The sequence below is a fragment of the Tenrec ecaudatus genome, chromosome 11 (assembly GCF_050624435.1).
Source record: "Tenrec ecaudatus isolate mTenEca1 chromosome 11, mTenEca1.hap1, whole genome shotgun sequence".
Classification (NCBI taxonomy): Eukaryota; Metazoa; Chordata; class Mammalia; order Afrosoricida; family Tenrecidae; genus Tenrec; species Tenrec ecaudatus.
Genome location: NC_134540.1, coordinates 81700896 through 81718653, shown reverse-complemented (window position 1 = coordinate 81718653; position 17758 = coordinate 81700896). Strand labels below are relative to the sequence as shown.

At 39.4% G+C, this 17758-nt stretch overlaps 1 non-coding gene across 1 annotated transcript; it reads left to right on the top strand.

Annotated features, from left to right (window-relative positions):
* The first annotated feature begins 9623 nt into the window (after positions 1-9623).
* Positions 9624-9787, top strand: LOC142461774 (U1 spliceosomal RNA). Its single transcript, XR_012786972.1, has one exon. It is a non-coding gene; the product is annotated as a U1 spliceosomal RNA (small nuclear RNA).
* Positions 9788-17758: the final 7971 nt, after the last annotated feature.

The following is a 17758-nucleotide window of genomic DNA, read 5'->3' as shown; positions in this document are numbered from 1 at the left end:
CTCTCCTCATCTATTTTACTTCCTGGAAAACTTGAATAAGTGAGGTTGGGATTATATCAAAATACACATGACATTCTTACCATAACATCTGAAGGCTCATCTGCTCAAAAGGTTACCCCCTAGAAACTTTACCAACAAAAGATCATTTAATTTAATAAAGCATTTTTTAAATATGCTTGTCCCTCAAAGAAATATTACACTTATCAAAATTTTAAATGAATGCTGAACCAGGGACCATTAGGAACTCAAAAACTATGCCAAAAAAATTCACAGTTGGACAGGGATCTAGGAGAAATGTTTTAGTATGAGCTGCCACCCACAGACCCAGACACATAGCAACCCCACGCGGAATGGAATAAAAGTGTACCCAGTCCTGCACCATATCAGTGAGCAGTTGCTGATTAGAGTGCTAGATCCATAATTTTCACTGTCTGAGTTTCTTTAAAACACACCAGACTCTCCATGTCTTTCTTCCTAGTCCAAGTCCATCTTGGTCTGGAATGTGCACTGAACCCTGCTCTGCTTGCAGCAAATCCCCATTGATATGTGAATGGGTAGAATGTGTCTAAAGGACTTACGGTTGCATGAAGGTGACTGCGTGGAAGAAAGTGTCCCTGGCTGTGTAAACTGCCAAGTGCTTGGCTTCTAATCCAAAAGTTGGAGTTTTGAGTCTGCTCAGAAACACTCCAAAAGGAAGGCCTACCTGTCTGCTTCCAAAAGGCCAGCCGCTGAAAACCCTGTGGACAGAGTTCCTATTAGACCTGCAGGAACTTTGTCAGGAGTCGGACTGAGATCAACTGCAAATGATTGTACAGTGGAGGAACAGACACTGAAGGCTGGAAGCAGGAGTCGGACCACAGAGGAAATGTAACAAAACCACAAGGAAACTGCATCAAGCACCAGCAGCTGTGGCCAACGTTAGTGAATAAGGCACAGATGGAGCCCACCCTCCCTCACTAACGGTGACAGTTTATCCAGTTCATCTTTTATTATCCCATCCAGTGCTTGCCCCTCCCAGACTGGAGGAACCAGAGGGAAAGGGAGGAAAGGAGCAGGGGGATAATTTACGTGTGTAGGTGCTTTCTCTACTCCTTTTCTCTTGCTGCTCATCTGCACAGCAGCAGAGTCACTGAAAGCATTAACGATGATGGGGCGCTTACCCCAGAGCTCTAAGGCCTGTGCCAATGAAACCAATTGAAGTAAGATATGTGTGTGCTTTATCTTAATGAATGTCTTAGTTCTCATGCGACTCCATTACATATCCATGCACATTTCAGTTAAAAATGTTTCCACTTGCCTAACATCAAATAAAATGATCACATGAAAAACATGCACAACATACAGAATTTCTGGTGTCTCTTCTTGTTGTAATGCCTGAGGGTTACGCAGAGTTTGGTGTAAAAACTGTATCGTTGCCTTCACTTTTGATATTTGAGTTCCACTTAGAGGAAACATACATCTTTCATATCAGGAAGGAATGATACACTTGAAAATTTTATCTCCCCTTTAATTTGAATATCTCTTCTCCAACCTTGTCCCCATGATTAAAGACGGGATCTTGTCTTGGTGAGAGCGGGCCCGTGCACTCTCCAGCACCTCTGAGGTCAGCGACATTGGGCAGCTTCCTCTCACTCCATTCTCCATTGGGGTCGCTCTGTCAAGTGAATATCTAAGGAAGATGCATGCTATTGTTGCTGTTGCTAGGTGTTGTTCAGTCCACCCCGACTCAGGATAAACACGCAGAATGGAAAGAAATGCTGCCCAGACTGTGCCAACGCGATGATCAATTCCAGATGGGGCTGTTGGGATGCATGGAGTTTTTGTTGGTGAATTTGCAAAAGTAGATCACTTTTCTTCCTCACTCACTGCTAGCAACTCAATTCTGACTCACGGCAGCCCCATAACATAGGGTAGAATTGGCCGTATGGGCTTTCTGAGACTATAGCTCTTTAGTAGGAAGTAGCCTTGACTTGCTCCCACAGCAGTTGGTGGCTGCACACCGCGGACTTTGCAGTTAGCAGTCCAAAGTATAACCGCAACACCACCAGGCTCCTGCGTCCCCAGGGTTTCTTGCCTTTCTTCCAAATTCATCTTTGTCCGGAAGTGCCACTGAACGCAGCGCAGCACCATAGCAGCACATACACTCCCACTGAGGGACAGGGGTGGGTGCATGTGAACTGCGTCGGCTGGGACGATAGATAATAGTAGTAATTCTGCTCTTTAAAATATGATATTAGTACAAACGCCTGTACCTTTATGGAAAAAACAAAGCTGGAATACTGAAATCACCATTCCACCTGCAAAAGCCTTTTTAAACTTTCATTAAATCAAATATAAAAGTAATAAATATGCATACAAATAAAAATATTTGTATTTTTTATTATTCACTTTACAAGGTTTGCGGCAATATTCGATGGGGCCTCCACAACTAATGCTCATTTGAAACTTTAGGACTCGCTTTTCCTTCTTTTACAAAGTCATGATTATAAGGTTTTGTGATTGTTAAGAATGCAAATTGCTTACACACTGAGAGGCATTCCTGGAGGCTCACTGCATTAATCATTGGACTACTATCTGCAAGGAAGGTAGTTCAAGCCCACTAGTTGCTCCATGGGAGAACCATGAGGTTGTATGCTCCATAAAGGTTTGCACTCTGAGAAACCCCAAGAGAGAGCTCCACTCTGCCCCACAGGGTCAGTGTGATTGGGAACGCACTTCATGGCAGTGGAGTGGTGCTGGGGTGCTCAATTGAGATTTTCAGTCACATTATTTTATTTTAAACTCTGAGCTACTGTGGATGTCTGCCCCCAAGGCATGAAATGTATGTCCCCCAGGGGTACAATGGGTTAACCAACCCCAAAGCCTGGCTGCACAACTTGACCACGCAGTGTCTCAGGAAAAAAAAGATCAGGTCATCTACTTCCCAAACTCAGACATTCAAACATCATAGAGCACGGTCTACTCCAACACACAGGAGGTTTCAATGTCTTGCAATCAACTCCAAGGCAGCCGGTAAGGCATCAAATCAACTTCTGTCTGCTTTATCCCATACCTTTGTCCAGCTACACAAACCAAGAAGGTCCTGTTAGCCTACAAGATTTTTTTTAAAAACACACTAATCCACAGTGTTCTTTCAATATATTAACTGAACTTTCTAGTAAAACAGTTAGATATTAAAATAAATTTAAGAAAGTCATGAGGAGGTTAATTTTCTCTACTGCAGATTTTTCGCAAAAACTTTAATATATAATGTGACACTCTAAAATGGGGTTGTCATATGTGATGTTCCTAAACCTTATTTTTAAGACTAAATCTCAATGAATTTCCACAGGTTCTCCATTTAAAATTATATTTTTAATAACAACAGAGATGTAACTCTTTTTCTTAACCTTCTTATGAAGGTAGCTCTTGTACCTTGCCAAGAACTGCCAATCTACAGGTTATTGTTTCTCCCTGAGTTTGGTCCCTCCTAGAAAATTAGTCTGCTCGTGGACTTCTGAGCAAGGTGTGCTCATAGAGATAGGCAGCATAATAAACAGACTGAAACAAGAATTAATCACTGGAAGAAGATCATAAGGGTGACCACCTTCATGCTTTTTCTTAGTTATTTTCTCTTCCCCCAGTCCCATTATAAATAAGCCTTGATCTATTATTGTTCATACAGTGTATCAATTGTTCAGTCCAATCAAGCAATGCAGGATAGCAAATATTACATTTAACTCATGATACAAGGAAAGGAATACAAATCACTCTGACTTGAGCCCTTCTCTCCTCCTGGGACTTACTGTTAAATGAAGATATGGACTAAAAAAAAAATCGGACTAACTCTCCATTGTCCCTTTTAGCTCTGTGATGTGCTATACCAATAATTTTAAGAAAAACAAAATTCTAAGCATAAATTGAAAGCCCAAATAGTTGATTAAAGGATGAATGAGGAGTCTTACAATGAAGAGTCAGGTGTGACGTGTGGATTGTGACATAAAAAATGGACACGTCTTACAATGAAGAGCCCGGTGTGACATGTGAATTGTGATGTCAAGTGGCTGGAGCTGCAAAAAGGTCTGTGAGAAAGAAACACTCTTGTAGAACTTTAGCACATTTGCCATTTACGGCGTGTCTCCCAGGACAGGCCTTGCTCAGTATTTCTCAGGAAAGAGGTATGATTTTGTAGTCAAATAGATCTAGATCCAAATCATACATGTACAAATCATCAGTGATAATGTACTTCACTGAACATCTTTAAAAGTACAGACTCTTGTATTTTTCTCAAATGTTTTTGTGAGGCTGAACTGCATATCACATATGATAGTATCTAGCATACTTCCTGGCATATATTATGTGCTAAGTATATGTTAGTTTTCAACGATAGATTGAAAAGAAATCGCTACAAAATCATAGAAAACTTTACTAAACAAAAAGTTCAAAATGCGAACTTACTGTTTCTCATCTACGCTCCATCTAGCCTTATCTGCTTCTGATGCGCTGTTTCCATCTCACTAGCCCCTCCCCTAAGACACCTGCACCCTTAATTTTACTCACAGCAACAGAACAGGGTTGGCAATCTCCAGAGACACAGATGGTGTTTCTTTTAAGTGTTCTTTGAATTTTAGAACAAAGGAAAGTCCGATTTTATCAGACTTTAGTTCATATCAGAGCTATAAGATGAATGCAGTAAACTTTTCCAACAAAATTCTCACAGGACAGCCCTTGTTACTGCCAAAAGGTGCATGATCACAATAGGGAAAATAATTATTTTTTATTGGCACAAGTTTCCTGAGCTTTTTCTCAGCAATAAAGTTTTCAGTTCTCTTAAATCCTCTGCATAAAAAAAATCTACAAAAATTCCCTGTGTCCTGGCCTCTCTGCCTTGAATTTAACTGATCTAGTAGATCCAAAAGACTGGACCTGTTTTTGAAGGGACCTTAAAGAAACCGAGTCCTTGTCTATGGCTATCCACTGATGGCAAAGATATGTTTAATCATTTTTTCTTGGAATAAACCTATGCATGCATAAGCTGTAACTCTAGTAACAATACTCTTGGACTCATATTTCTTTATAACACCTTTAAAATCTGTAACATACGTAAGGACTGCTAAAAAATAAGTAACGAGAGGATAAATTTTTCCTCAAGTAAAACAGACTAAGAATACTTAGAAAACCATGAAACACTTGAGAATTTTTTTTTAAAGAGAGCTTATAGTTGTATAAAGCTGTAAAACACGTAGGGTAGAATTTCAGGGAGAAAGGGTAAGAGTAACAACAATCAATTGAGGAGGGAATAGCAGTTAGTGTAGCCTTTTGTAGAACTAACAGGTAGCCATCAGCCAGCAAATGCTTGGTACATTACCGAAGGTCAAAGGTAACAGTCAAGATAGCAGAGCTAATTTTTTTGCACAATGACATCTCCTGCTGATTTATTTCATAAAACTCGTGGATTACTTTCAGGTAGCAGGCTCATAATCTTTTCGAATGTGATCGATTATACACAAATGGAGGTATGGGCATGAATGGATGAGTGCCCTAAGCTTAATACAAATAAAACCAATGCTCTGTTCTTCTGCTGCTGGCCCTAGAGGGGGATATGGGATACAAGCACGCTTATGCGCTGACTTAGACCATTCAGCAAGCATACTACTAAAGACTTGCTGCATTCACATTGTCTGTTTTTAATCCACATCTTGTACAAACAAACCTGAGAAGAGTCTCAAGATGTCAGCAGGAAGTAGATCCAGATTTTTTAAAGTCAAGTAATATTTGTGGAATGTTTGTGGTTCCCCCTCCTGTTTGTCCTCTGGAACACCCTAGGACACAAAACAGAATTTGACTAATTATCCATTGTGGGAAGGATTTTTCCCACTCGTGGACTTTCCCAAGGTCCACTAAAAACCAGCAGTCAGATGTATTACCAGTAAGTACCATATTGCCACGTTTCTCTACATAAGCAATGTTTTTTTAACAGGAGGGCTTGTCAGTTATTTAAAACCCAAATAAACCCAAACCCACTGGCATTGAGTTAATTTCAAGCTATAGCTAACCGATAGCTCTGAGTGGAACTACTCCATAGAGGTTCCCAGGTAATGAATTCTATGGGAGTACATTGCTCTACCTCTCTCCCATAGGGCAGCTCTTAGGTTTGAACCACCAGCCTTTTGGTTAGCACCCAGCTTAACCTTCTGTATCACCATGGTTCCTTAAAATTTACCTAGATGTATATTTTAAGAATATATAACCATGGACTCATAAGATGATATAGAGGCAAACTCCTATAGAGTGTGATTTCAACAGTGCACAAAGGTCCACTTCCTTTCTCAACTTTATAGTTTGAAGAGACATGAAACTACACTTTCCTGTGTTAATCTCTGTGGCTGAGAGTATTATTCTCTTTACAATTGTAGCTGTTCCTGGGGAAGTCATCCATCATTTGTACCTCTGTGTGAATTATCAGTGAGCAATAAATGGTAGAGAAGAGGAGAGTCAGAGGACCATTAGATATTCACTGCAAACAGCAGAGAAGTGGGTGCAAATAAATAGGTTAGAAATCAAAAACAGAACTCTTAGGGTTCCACAGTGTTTCAAGATTTAACTCTGTTCACAATTATATTCAGTTCAATTCAACTTGCAAGAAAATTTGGTGAACTCTGTACTTGATGTCAAGTTCAATAAAACCTCTAAGATATATGAAACCTCTAATACTGACTTATGAATTAGAACCGTGAACAAAATAGCAACAGAAAAGGGACCAAGTCTATATCCCATAACACAAAATTATGATCGATGGCAATTTATCTCACTAAATGATTCTAAGTACAAGGCCTTTCGAGGCCTGTTATGCAGAAGAAAGAAATAAGGTAAGAAGAGGGAGAAGTGCATTGCTGCTTTTGGAAGTACAGTAAGCAAAATCCTAGAAGGGAAAATGTTCAGTAAATATGACACAAGATGATGTGCCAGTCTAAATACTTTTTAACAAGTAAATCAATAAACAAATTGTGATATATGCATAGAATGAATTTAAAAAGCGAGGAAATTATATAATCAATAATGTGGCATTATGCTGAGTAAAAGGCTCAAGCCAAACCCACTGCCATCAAGTTGATTCCATACCATAGTAACCCTCAAGAAATTACTTACTAAATGATTCCATTGACATGGCCTTCTCAAAACACAAAAACTACACAGAAGTCGAGCGTGTCAGTGGTTGCAGTAACTGAGAGGAAAGGAGGAACGGTTTACTACTACAAAGTGTCATCACAAGAGGATTTGCTAGGGTGATGGAAACCTAGTGATGTTTACATGAATCTGCATGTGGCCAAACTCATAGAACTGTATAACCAAGATGATCCATTTTCCAGTATATATTTAAAAATAAAATAAAAGCTTCACAAATGGATGGAAGGACAAAAGAGAAGTCAATAAGTATAGGAATGGGTGACTCCACTTAAATTTAAATATAGTCTAGGGTCAGATTATGATGCAATTTGAATGGCAATGTAATAGACTGGCAAAGAAAAATACTATGCACTCAAGGCATTATCTCAGTGGCCGTGCCACGAGTGCCTCAGAGCAGAGCAAAGGCTAATTCTTTTGCCAAAGTGCATCTAATTATTAAGAAGTAGAATCAGAATTCTAACCACAGGCTGGCTCTCTCTACATCCAGTGATCTTTCCAAAAAAAACATATAAAACCCAGGGCAGTAATGCCTCTATTATGTACTGGTTGAACATAGAGAGTATCAAAATGGATTGGCATGTATTATTTGTTGCTTTGGGGTTGTTTGATTTTCTTTTCTTTTTAATTTTTTGGTAAATCATTTTCTTGGAGGCTTATACAACTCTTATCACAATCCATACATACACACATTGTGTCAAGCACATTTGTACATTTGTTGCCATCATCATTCTCAAAACATTTGCTTTCTACTTGAGCCTTTGGTATCAGCTCCTCATTTGTTCCCCTCCTTCCGCCCCTCCCCCTCTGTCATGAACCCTTGATAATTCATAAATTATGATTATTTTGTCACATCTTACACTGTCCAATGACTCCCTTCACCCATTTTTCTGTTGTCCATCTCCCAGGTAGGAGATTATGTGTAGATCCTTGTAATCGGTTCCCCCTTTCTCCCCTACCCTCCCTTCACTCTCTCAGTATCACCACTCTCACCACTGGTCCTGAAAGGATAATATGTCCTGGATTCCCTGTATTTCCAGTTCCTATTGTACCAGTGTACATCCTCTGGTCTTAACAAACCCAGGTGTTAACAAACCCAGGGACAAGGGAACAACAAGTGATCCAAATCAGTGGTGAGGGTGGTTTAGGGGGCCTGGTAGGGCATGATCAAGGTAATGTAACCGAGAGAAATTACTGAAACCCAAATGAAGGCTGAGCATGATAGTGGGACAAGAGGAAAGTAAAAGGATATAGAGAAAAGAACTTTGAGGCAAAGGGCATTTATAGAGGTCTAAATAAAGGCATGTACATATGTAAATATATTTATATATGAGGATGGGGAAATAGATCTATGTGCATACATTTATAGGTTTAGTATTAAGGTAGCAGATGGACATTGGGCCTCCACTCAAGTACTCCCTCAATGCAAGAATACTTTGTTTTATTAAACTGGCATTCTGTGATGTTCACCTTCCCAACATGATCGCTGAAGACAAAGTGGGTACATAAGCAAATGTGGTGAAGAAAGCTGATGGTGCCCGGATATCAAAAGATATAACTTCTAGGGTCTTAAAGACTTGAAGGTAAACAAGTGGCCTTCTAGCTCAGGGGCTGTTTAATTTTCATGGTCACGTAAGAATAAAAGCCAGATTTAGAATAAAAATGAAATAACTGGGAGGCAAAGGATATTTATAGACATTATAAAGGCATGTACATATGAAAACATATTTATATGTAATGATAGGAAATTAGATCTATGTATATATATATTTATAGGCTAAGTATTAAGGGAGAAGACAGACATTGGAACTCTATTCAAGTACTCCCTCAATGAAAGAACACTTGTTCTAATGACCCATCATTCTGTGATACCCACCTTCCCTGAAAGGAACACTAAAGAAAAAATGGGTTCATACGGAAAGGTAGTGAAGAAAGTTGATGGTGCCCAGCAATCAAAAGATATATCATCTAGGGTCTGAAAGGCTTGAAGATAAACAAGCAGCCATCTAGCTCGGAAGCAAAAAAGCCCACATGGAAGAAGCACACCAGCCTGTGTGATCATGAGGTGTTGATGGGATCAGGTTTCAGGCATCAAAGACTCAGAACAAAAAAGCCATGCCAACGTGAATGAGAAGGAGGGTAGAGTGGAAACTCAAAGCCTATCCATAGACAATTGGACATCCTCTCACAGAAGTGTTACAAGGAAGAGACAAGCCAGTCAGGGTGCAGTATAGCACCAAGGAAACATAAAACCTTCCTCTAGTTCTTTAATGCTTCCTACCTCCACAGTATCATAACCTAAACTCTACCTTGAAAATCCAGCTAGACATGAGCATGTAGACTGGTACAGATAAGAGCTCTCAACACAGAGGAGAAGGTGATGGGGAGGAAGTGGGGAGAAAGAGGGAACCGATCACAATGATCTACATATAACAGACAACAGAAAAGTGGGTGAAGGAATGCTTACCTGGCAGGGGAGATACCATGATCAGGAAGGTGGTTTTCCCAGGGCGAGGTTCATCCATTGCACTGTGGGTGTGCTGACCCCTGTGATTTCCCCAAATGTGGGAAACTCGACTGCAGAATTCTTGGTAGTGGGGGACTGCGTTTTCATTCTCCCCTGATAAAAAAACTAACTAAATAAATAAAAAAGAAAAGTGGGTGAAGAGAGACAGCGGTCAGTTGAAGATGTGAAAAAAAAAGTAATAACTTCTAAATTATCAAGGGTTCATGAGGGAAGGAGGGAGAGTGGGCGAGGGGGATAATGAGCTGGTACCAAGGGATCAAGTAGAAAGAAAATGGTTTGAAAATGATGATGGCCACATATGTACAAATGTGCTTGACACAGGGATGTATGTATGGATTGTGATAAGAGCTTTAAGAACCCCCAATAAATTTTAAAAATTATTTCTGCTTAAATAATTATAAACACACGAGGGAGATTCAAAAAGTTCAAGGAAAAACTAAAGTAAGAGATAATAGAAATTTTCCAAAAGCCCTTTTGAATCCGCCTCATACATACTTAGAAATACATTTTCAAAAGCAATATTGAAGTCATGCTATGTTGCCACATGATAGTTGAATTCGTCTATGTACAATTTATGTGAAAGAATATCAGTGTAACCAGAAAATTGAGACAATGTTTCCATATTGGAAGAATTAGGGAATCAAAGCTATTCCAGTTTAACAGCGGAGAAAGACGATCAAAGTGGAATAGAAAAGCCCCTTCAATTTTCCATTTTGTGCCAAATAGATATGCCAACATTGGTTACACGTGATCCAGAAATAAACATTTCCTCAATGATGCAGAAATGTGTCCAAGACTAAAGTGCGTTTATAACAATCTTTGAAGCATTCGGTTTGACTTTAGTTAAAATAATTTATAACAAAGAAAACCTCCTAATTTAGTCACAGAGTTTTTCTGAAATAAGAAACATGAAAATCCTTGAAAGAGCTAAGAGGTAGCTAGCTCTCTCCCGTACAGCAATTCAAGCTTTCTGTTCATTACTGTACAAGTCTATATTTTCATATCTGGGCATATAATTTCATGGGCCTTAATTTCAAAATAGCATATGACAGGTGACCCTGGTAACTGCCTAAAGGAAGACACTGCTCCGGAAACTCATGCTGAACCTGTCACTTCCAGAGCCTCCAGCTCTGAATATCAAGTAAGCATCCTATGACCAGAGAAACAGTTCAAGTTCAATGAACCAGAATATATATACCTGAAATCTAGTAAACATCTTCTGAATTTCCCCTTGTTTCATAATGTTGTTTTAAAACGTATCTCATAAAATTAGAATGGAATTTTCATACTATTGTAAAATGAATTTCTTTTCTCCTCTTCATATATTTCCAATACATTGCTCCATACATATCTAAGGCATAGTTTGAGCATAGTAATACACAAAATTACAGGAGAAGCATTTAAACATTACCCTTCTACCTATCATCATGAATATAAAATTCTTTCTTGAATAAAAGCACTTACTTTAATGACAGTCTTATTTACTTACTGTAGTTCATAAATATCCTATTCCCCCACTTATCTTTTACTTGGTCATAATGCAGTGGCTTACATGTTGCTGGAGTTGTGGATGTGACACCACAGAATTTCAGATGCCAGAAGGGTCACGATGATGGACAATGCTCAGCAAGCTTCCGGAGTAAGAACAGACTAGAAAGAAGGAATGGCCAGTTCACTTCTGAGGAATTAGCCACTGAAAACCTTATGAGCAGCCGCAGTACATTGTCTAACACAGCACTAGATGAATCCCTCAGGCTTGCAGGCACGCAATATAAAATTAGGGAAGAATTGTCTCCGCAAAGTAGAGTTGACTTTAAAGATGCCAATGGTGGAAACTTTAAAAACCTTTTCTACTGATGGGATGCGGTTCAAACTGAGAGGAAACAGCTTGGTATCCATTAATAATCAGGACATGGAAATAGGAATGCAGAACAATTGGAAGGTGTCAAAAATGAAAAGGAATGCAAAAGATCCATTAATAGGCATTAGTGAACTAAAATGGACTCATATTGGCCATTTTGAATCATAGGGAGTCATATGGTTTACTATGCTGGGAATGAAAGAGGCAAGGAGGGCATCACATTCCTTGACAAAAAGGCTATTTTAAGATCTATCTTGAAGTGCAATGCTGTCTTTGATAAGAAAACATTTACACATAAGGGAATCCTGTCCTTATAACTCTTATCCAATTTTATGTACCAACAACTAAAGTGCGTGGTGAAGAAATTGAAGAATTCTACCAAGATCTTCAATATGAAAGTAATGAAACAAACCATGAAGATTCATTGATACTTACTGGTGATTGGAATGCAAAAGTGGGAAACAAAAAAGAAGAAAAAGCAGTTAGAAAATACGGTCTTGGTGACATAAAAGAAACTGGAGATTACATGATGGATTTATGCAAGATCAACAAGCTCTTCATACCTTCTTTAACAACGCAAAGTCAGCTACAGATGTGGAATTTTCAGACGGAATACATAGAAATTAAATTGAATTCATTTGTGGTAAGATATAATGGAAAAGCTCAATATCAGCAACTAAACACAGCCAGGGGCCAACCGTGGAAAAGAACATCAATGGTGCATATGTAAATTTAGATTGAAGCTGGAGAAAATTAAAAGAAGTTCATGAGCGACAAAAACTACCTTAAGTATATCCAATCTGAATTTTGAGAAGACTAATTACAGAAGCCACGATGAGCTGTGGGAGCTCATCAGGATCAACATTCATGAAGAAAACAAAAGATCATTAAAAATAGAAACGATCAAAGTGTTTGTCAGTAGAGACTTTGAAACTTGTTCTGAATCACAGAATAGCTGAGGCAAATGTAAGAAACGATGAAGTCAAAGAGCTGAATACAAAATTTCAAAGGGCAGTCCAAAAAGACAACTAAAATATTATAAGGAAATGTGCAAAGACCTAGAGTTAGGGGGCAAAAATCACTCAGTGTATCTGAAGCTGAAAGAAAAATTCCAGTCTTGGTTGCAATATTGAAAGATTCCGTGGGCAAAAAATATTGAATGATTCAGGAAGCATCCGAAGGAGTTGGAAAGCCTACACAGAGTTCTGTTCCAAAAAGAACTGGTGACAGTCAATCATGTCAAGAGGTAGAATATGATCAAGAACTAAGGGTACGGAGGGAGGAATTCCAAGCTACACTAAAGCCTTACCCATAAGCAAGGTTCTAAGAGTTGACAGAATGCCACTGAAAATGTTTCAACAAATATGAAATACTGGAAGCATTTGTGGATGTCAACAAATTTGGAAGACAGCTAACTGGCCAGCTGGTTGGATGAGGTCTATATTTGTACCCATTAAAAGAAAGGCAACCCAACAGAATGAGGAAATTATAAAACAATATCATTAATATCACATGCACATATAACTCTGCTGAAAATAATCCCATGATAGTTGCAGCAGCCTGTTGACTTGGATCTGCCAGAGATTCAGGCCAAATTCAGAAGAGAATGTGGAACAAGGGATATCACTGTTAATGTCAAATGAAACTTAGCTGAAAGCAGAGAATACCAGAAAGATATTTGATTATATTTTATTGTCTATGCAAAGGCATTAAACTGTGTAGACCATAAGCAGTCTTGAGAAGAATGGGAATTCTAGAATTCTCAGTTGTACTCATGAGGAACTTGTCATGGATCCAGAAGCAGTTGTGCAAAGAGAACAAGGGCAACTGCATGGCTTAAAATCAAGAAAGTTGTGTGTCAATATTGTCTCTTCTAATCATACTTACTCAATCTGTACACTTAGCACATAATCAGAATCGTTTTATTATATGAAGAAGAATGTGGCACCAGGATTGGAGGAAGGCTTATTAACAACATGCGGTATGCAAATGATGCAATCTTGCTTACTGAATGTGAGGAGGACTTGAAACACATGCTGATGAAGATCAAGGAGTGCTGCCTTCAGTGTGGAGTATAACTCAAGGTAGAAAAAAAAAAATTCTCACAAGTGGACCAATAGGATAAATGGAGAAAAAAAAATGAAGTTGTCAAGGATATTTTCTTGCTTGGACACACGATCCAGAGATGAAACAAAGCATTGCATTGGGTAAATCTGCTGCACACAACCTCCTTAAGGTGTTGAAAAGCAAATACTTTACTTTGAAGACTAGGGTGTGCATGACCCAGGCCCTGGTATTTCCAATCACTTCATATGCATTTGAAAGTGTGGCATGGAATGAGGAAAACCAGAGAAGAATCGATACATTTACATCATGTTGCTGGCAAAGAATACTGAAAGTATCATGCCCTGCCTAAAGAGTATATATATATATATATAAATAATCTTGGAAGTGCAGCCAGAATGCTCCTCAGAAGCAAAGAACAAGGAGATTTTGTCTCATGTACTCTGACCATGGTATCAGCAGAGACCAGTCCCTGGAAAAAGACATCATGCTTGGTAAAGTGGAGAGAGAGTGAACAAGAGAAAGGTCCTCTGCTAGAGGGACTGACCCAGTGGCTGCAACAATGGCTCAAACGTGGAAATGTTTGTGAGTATATGCAGGAGCAGGCAGTTGTATTCTGTTGTACATAGGGACACTTTGGGTTGGAACTGACTTGAAAGCACCTAAAAAGAGTGACATATTGAAGTGTGTGTTAGTCTGGGAACATTAGAGAGAAAAAATCCACAGAAAGTCATATGTACAAGAGAGAGTTTTACATAAAGGGTAAGTGCACATCAAGAAAACAACCCAATCCAGTGCTGCCCAAGCCCACCAGTCCAACATTAAACCACATTTCTGACACCAATCCACAAAGTCCTCCTCCATCTCACAAAACGCATGCAGTGATGCTGACTGCAGGAGGAAAGATGAATCAGTGAACATGTAAACATATCAGCGCTGGCAGGGGTCTCCACACGGCTGCTCCAGCACCCAGGGCTGCATCAGGGTAGGTCCATGCAGCTTCGCCTCAGGAATGTCTTGCAGGAAGTGAGCCTTGCCAGCTGAAGCAGGGAACTGGCTAAGGCAGCTGCACCCTGGTCCGACCATCACAAAACAAGAGACCTGAGAATTAGAAAGGTGAGGCTCACCGAGCCATTTATCCCTCTGCCCTTCAGTTAACGCCACATGTGTTTATCAGCCAGGTTGGCACAATAAATTAACCACCTCAAAGTGCAATGCTGTATATGATCATGGGAACACAGCATAATTTAAAATCAGAAGAAGTATACAAGCGGTGCATTCGTCTTTAGTCAATCTGGGTGCGGAGGAAGTTCACTGAAAGACTTGACTGCATGAAGAAGAAGAGGCGTCAGGGTTGTAAGGCGGCATATCAATCATCTGCTATATGTAGATGACACAACCTTGCTTGCCTAAAGCAGAGCACTTAAACCACTTACGATAAAGATCCTTCAGCATAGATTAAACCTCAATATCGTGAAAACAAAACTTCTCACTACTGGACAAATAAAAAACCTCAAAAGACTAAAGTTGTCAAGAATTTCCCTTTCCTTGGATCCACGATCAATGCTCTTGGAAAGAGCAAAGGAACCACATGGCATTCTGCACTGGGAGAGCATGCTGCGCATGGCTTCTTGAAATTGTTAAAGAGAAAAAATGCCACTTTGAACACTAAGGCAGGTCTGACCCAACTCAGAGTATCTTCAATCATCCCAGATGCATATGAAAGCAAGACAGTGGGTAAGAAAGAAGAGAGGAGTTGGTGTGTTTGAATTCTGGCACCGGGGAAGAATACTTGGAGTGCATGAACCGTTGGAAGAAACAAATCTCTGAGAAAGCTCGCTAGAATCCTCTTTAGAAAGGCGTGACAGATCTTACCTGAAGTAGGACATACTTGGTAAAGTGAAGGCTCAATCAAGCAAAGAATATCCTCAATAAGATGGATCAATACAGGGGAGGCACCATGGTCTCAAGCATCACAATAATCATGAGGTTGAGTAAGCCTGTTGTCCATAAATTGCTCTGCGTCGGAGCTGGCTTAATGGCACCTAATAACTATTTTTTTACATTTTTTGTTTGATTGTTATTTTTTTTTTCTAAACATTTTATTAGGGGCTCATACAACACTTATCACAATCCATACATAGACATACATCAATTGTATAAAGCACATCTGTACATATTTTGCCCTAATCATTTTCTTTTTTTTTTTTTCTTCTTTTACATTTTATTAGGGACTCCAACAACTCTTACCACAATCCATACATATACATACATCAATTGTACAAAGCACACCCATACACTCCCTGTCCCAATCACTCTCAAGGCATTTGCTCTTCACCTAAGCCCCTTGCATCAGGTCCTCCTTTTTTTCCCCCCCTCCCTCCCTTTTCCCCCCTCCCTCATATGCCCTTGGTAATTTATACCTCGTTATTTTGTCATATCTTGCCCTATTCGGGGTCTCCCTTCCCCCCTTCTCTGCTGTCCCTCTCCCAGGGAAGAGGTCACATGTGGCTCCTTGTAATCAGTTTCCCCTTTCCAACCCACTCACCCTCCACTCTCCCAGCATCGTCCCTCACTCCCTTGGTCCTGGAGGTATCATCCACCCTGGATTCCCTGTATCTCCAACCCTCCTATGTACCAGTGTACAGCCTCTGTCCTATCCAGCCCTGCAAGGTAGAATTCGGATCATGGTAGTTGGGGGGAGGAAGCATCCAGGATCTGGGGGAAAGCTGTGTTCTTCATCGATACTACCTCACACCCTAATTAACCCATCTCCTCTCCTAAGCCCCTCTATGAGGGGATCTCCATTGGCTGACACTTGGGCCTTGGGTCTCCACTCTGCACTTCCCCCTTCATTTAATATAATATATATATACACATACATATATACATATACACATAAATACACATACATACACACACTTATATCTTTTTTTTTTTTTTTGCATGATGCCTTATATCTGGTCCCTTGGGCACCTCGTGATCGCACTGGCCGGTGTGCTTCTTCCATGTGGGCTTATTTGTTTCTGAGCGAGATGGCCGCTTGTTCACCTTCAAGCCTTTAAGACCCCAGACACTATCTCTTTTGATAGCCGGGCACCATCAGCTTTCTTCACCACATTTGCTTATGCACCCATTTGTCTTCAGCGATCCTATGTTTGATTGTTATTTAACATATTTTATCTCTGTTACATTTATGTTTGTATTCCCATGGACTTTTACAGTAACAGAATTTTCAGAAGGTTTTTTTTGATATTTTGATTCGTGGTATATTGGTATCTTGAAATCAAAGAATAAATATATGACCCCTCTTTTTGTTTTAGGACCCACCTATGCCAAGTATTTTTAAATCAATTTATTCATTTGATCTTAACATATCTATAGATAGATATCGTTGTTCCCATGTTAGAGATGAAACAGATAAAGTTTCATGAATAATTGAATGCTTATGTACCTGAACAATCGCCATGAACCCAGATTTGAATGAGAATCCTAACACCTAAGTTCTATCTCAGTGACATAAAAGATGGGCAGAAATTTTGCCACATTTCCTAAATGTGTTAGCTTTATTACCTAACAAGTTTTCACAGACGCATTCATTCTTTCATTAATTCCACAAATATTTATTGACCTCTTACTGTGTTTAAGACAGTGTTTTATAAAGCAGGGAACTCCAGAGAGGAACAAAACAAGTGTCCCTGGCTTCATGGAGTCTGCATGCTAAGGTTGAGAGATAGAACATTGCCTCACAAATAACTAAACGATATGGTATTTGAGAGAAAAAAATACAAACCAAAACCTCATTGACAAAAATATGTGAGATGCCAGGCAAAAGAACCAATGTGAGTTGAAATGAGGAAGAAGCTTGGATTGTTTTCAATTAGCTAGCCAGATAGCTCACTATGATTGTGACCTTTGACTAAGGAACACACAGAAGTAAAGCATACACAAAAGCCAAATATGTATAGCAATAGACTAAGCGTACTGAGAGGTCAGAAATATGTAACATTATTAATTCAATACTTATACCTAAGCAGACTAATGGTCAAAGTTTAAGATGACGTATAGCCTCCCAATTGTCAGAATAAAAATAATTCATTGGGTAAGGACCACATGGCAAGTATTTTGTATCTCATTCAGAC